Genomic DNA, 4,480 nt, shown 5'->3' on the forward strand with positions numbered 1-4,480 from the left:
ATGATGATGCCAGATCCGGCCAACACGAGCTCTATCCCGAATCCCTCCGACATCGAAGTCATTAAACGGTACTCGAAGGGTTGTATTTCATCAATATTAATACACATCTATGAATATAAATATAATGATAGAATAAGCACAAGAGATTAACGTTAATATAATGTCACTCGAATATTAAGAAATTAAAGTTCTCCAAATATATGTACATATATTACCTTGTTGTGCTTCTTTAGTTTAAAGTGTTGGGCTAAAATGTTCCAAAATTATTGTTGTTGATTTTTGGTCCGTATGGTTCTGTTTTGTTGAATAATGAATAGCCCACTTAAATATTAATAGATGCATTCACAATTGAAATCAGATTATTTATAAATAAATAAAAATTTCACGCTCATACAGAAGGTCGAGCTTGATACCAGCAAGAGGAAAACTAAAAATAATAAAATGATGTAAAAAAGTTTTTTATGAAACTGAAAACTCTGAACCGAACCGAATTTAAAGGTACCGTGGCACATTATTTGCAAGTATATATTTTATGTGGCGCATATATTTGCAAGTAACGATGAATACAGCAAAAAGTTAACAAAGTTTGTACTTGAGAGTTTCCGTCACCTAGCTAGCATAGCACATTGTAAAAGGCATCAACAAATCAAATCGAAGCTTGCATAATGCAAACATGCAAATGGAAACAGAACTGAAGAACAAAGCAACTAACACTTAGTTTACATAAGCAACTGCGAACACGCCAGAAGGAATGGACAAAGATATGATAGCAGACAACACAGATAGGAACCGTTTGATTGCCGTTGAAGCATATACCCCGATGAGAAACTTCTTACACGATGCTTCTACAGATTCGAAAACATCTATAAAATTGTTGAGAACTTAGACTTGGAAGCACAAGAAAACAATGGGAAGTCCACATGTCATAGCTATACCTTATCCAGCACAAGGCCATGTGATCCCTTCGATGGAGGCTTCGGTTTGGCTGGTAAAGAATGTGATCAAAGTCACCTTGTGAACACGGGGTTCAATCACAAGAGGGTTGTCAAATCCTTGCAAGAGTCGGAGAAAATACGAGGAATGATAAATATGATGTGTATCCCAGATGGGCTAGAGCCGTGGGAGGATAGAAATGACTTGGGGAAATTAACACTAGGGATTTCCAGGGTCATGCCTGGAGAGCTTGGGGCTCTCATTCAAAAAATAAATGAGTCGGAAGTCGATAAAATCACACGTGTTCTAGCTGATTGGGGAATATGATAGGCGCTTGAGGTTGGGGAGGCAATGGGATTGAGAAAAAAAAAAAAAACATTCTTCTGGCCTGCGGCAGCTGCAGTGTTGGCCTTGCCGTTTAATATCCAAAAGCTGGTGGATGATGGTGTTATAGACAGTGATGGTTAGTCTTCATCGAGGGAAATTATCTGTTTTCTTTGTCAAGAATGCTACACAAATTAATCTTTTGATTATTTTTGACAGTTTTGTTACTTGTGCAACCTATTTATGCCATACAATGCAGGAAGACCCTTAAAGAATGAGATGGTTGAGATTTCTCCAACAATACCGCTCATGAATCCTTCGAACTTCATCTGGACCTGCATTGGTGACCAAACCACACAGAAGATTGTTTTCGATGTTCTGGTGAAAAATAACCAAGCAGTCAACTTGGCAGATTGGCTCATATGCAACTCATCTCATGATTTGGAGCCAGGGGCCTTCTCCTTGTTTCCAAATATTTCACCAGCAGGCCCTCTTCTAGCAAGAAACCGGGTCGGAAAATCTGTAGGCTATTTCTGGCCAGAAGACTCCTCTTGCGTGACATGGCTTGATCAACAGCCAGCTAATTCTGTCATATATGTTGCATTCGGAAATTTCACTGTATTTGATCAAACTCAGTTCGAGGAACTCGCTTTGGGTCTTGAACTCACCAATATGCCATTCCTGTGGGTTGTAAGGGAAGATACAGTAGCTGGTGCAGAAAAAGCTTATCAAAAGCTTTCAAAGAGACGGTGCAAGGCCGAGGGCGTACGGTGACATGGGCACCTCAACAACAGGTCTCATCCCATCCCTCTATCGCCTGCTTCGTCAGCCATTGCAGTTGGAATTCTACTATCGAAGGTTTGAGCAATGGAGTCCCTTTCTTGTGCTGGCCATACTTTGCAGAACGGTTCCTTAACCAGTTCCTCAATGAGAGCTACATGTGTGATATTTGGAAAGTTGGACTAGGTTTTAATAAAGATGAAAATGGAATCATTAAACAGGAAGAAATCAAGAATAAGGTGGAACAACTCCTGACTGGTGGAGGATACAAAGCAAGGGCATTGGAATTCCAAGCTAAGGCGAAAGCTAATGTCGCTGAAGGAGGGTGCTCCCAAAAGAATTTCAACAAGTTCGTTGAATGGATCGAGTAAAATTAAGATTACGGTTTACGAAATTAGCATAGATTAAAGTATTTCGTGTTAGATTAATTGATAAGAGTGAAATTTTTACCTATCATTTTTGTGGTTTTGTTTTCCGCAGTAGTAATCTTGAGTATCATAACTGTTTCTGTGTGCTTCTTTCTGCTAAGGCCATACTGTTGTGTGCATAACGGGCGCTGCAGCAAATAGAAAATCTGAAGATTTGAACTCCACAGACATATGTGATGAATAAAACCACTTGTCTCAATAAATAATTTCACTTTTAACGTATTTTGTATTTATAAGCCAAAAATCGAAGAACATATGCTCGAAATCTTTGATCACATTGCTCTCGTAACAAATCAAAAGCTCGAGTTCATGAAAAGCAACACAATTGTTAGTTGATATTTTAACAATATGTATCCGTGACAACTAGTTGAGCTTAAGAGGACCGAAATTATTCAAAAGCTGATGCTTATTAAAATACCCTACAAATGTTTATAAAAATCAAGTACTGGCTTGTGATATATGTACAAACTCAATTTGATTTGCTACTCAAGAGTTGGATAGGATATTTTCTACAAGATTCAAAGGAAGACCTAGTTTTATTCAAAGTTCAAACATTAGGAAAGAAGGGACAAAAACATTCACCAATTACTGCAAAACTCTGTCCCTTCCACGCCACAACATGGCATGTGGACGCCATTACAAGGTGGGGGCCGGAGCTGTCTGTTTCATTCAGATATCATGTGAAAATTACTACTGTCTAAATTCACGGAGCATTTATTGTTTTGGAAAAATTATTAATTTGATCGGCATGCTCTCTACAGGGAGCTGCTGCTGTCAAATTGTCGTGAAGAGTGAGAAAGTGATGGTTTTGTCATGAAAAATGGGACTGAATTTTCGAGAAATTCATGAGCTGAGTTGATTCATCTTGTTTTAAAACAAGAAAGTTGAATCTACAAATTTTAATTATGATAGAATTCACAAATTAGCCGTGAAAAATGGCACTCTCTTTTATGCTCAGATATGGTTCACTGGGCCTTAAGATATATTTCAGAAATGAAACAAGAAAACTGATGGCAGTCAAAAGTTAACACGGAGTTCTGGCATTGTACAGATTATTTCCCAAAAAGAGAACGCGCAAATAAAGATAAAGAAAGTTCATTTATTAAATTATGAAGTGAATAGTAACTAAATCTATTCCAAAGAAAAGGAGGGAGAAACAGCAAATTCTAACAAAGAAACCCGATTCCAACTGAAAAACAACAATGGTTTCTAAGATTCTAAGAAAACGATCCGGGATTCAGAATGCCAAATACCAACCAAGAAACTATAATGTTTTATGGGAATAGTCGCATTCTCGAATGAAGCATACAAAGATTGACAGAATGAAGATACCCAATCCAAAGAAAAATAAGAATCGACCATCAAAATTCGAGCTTTTAATGATTAGAGGGGGAAAAGATGCTAAATTTATCGTTTTCAATGTATGATGAGCACGAATGTAAACTTATCACATAATTAATTATGTGGTACGACTTCTCCTTCTTCTTCTTTCTCTCTTTTCTTTTTTGGATATCGATGGCGATGGAAAAATGGCACTAACTATACAGCATTTCGATTTTCTTCGGACTCAGCCGACCCGTAACACTCGATCAAATTCTGCAGAACAAAAATCCGAGCTTTGAGGAGTACAATGTAGTCGGCTGTTTCTTGAAAAAGCTGGTCGGGCTTAACATCTGAGCTTTGGGAAGGGATGAGGTTTTTAAGGGCCTCCAGTTTGTCGGAAACCGAAGCGCCGTCGCGAATATGGGCGGTCCTGCGGTGGCAGGCTTGAGGTTTGCTTGGCTTTCTGTTCGAGTTTGATGATCTTCTCATCTCTCTCAAGGCGGCAGGCGATGAAATCCTCGCCCTCGAACCCATTTAAAAGTTGCAAGCGGCGGCGAAGGATTGTTGGGAGAGGTAATACGGAGATATCACGGCCTCGCGGGATAAGAAGCGAATGGCGTTATTTATTTCCACACCACCTGAGTCAATTTTTTTTTTAAAATTTATATGATATGAATTTCAATTACATCAAT

General features: G+C 38.5%; 1 pseudogene; it reads left to right on the plus strand.

The window, feature by feature from the left end:
* Nucleotides 1-607: 607 nt before the first annotated feature.
* Nucleotides 608-2,638, plus strand: LOC140972384 (UDP-glycosyltransferase 83A1-like; annotated as a pseudogene).
* Nucleotides 2,639-4,480: the final 1,842 nt, after the last annotated feature.

The sequence above is a fragment of the Primulina huaijiensis genome, chromosome 3, assembly GCF_012295235.1.
Source record: "Primulina huaijiensis isolate GDHJ02 chromosome 3, ASM1229523v2, whole genome shotgun sequence".
NCBI lineage: Eukaryota > Viridiplantae > Streptophyta > Magnoliopsida > Lamiales > Gesneriaceae > Primulina > Primulina huaijiensis.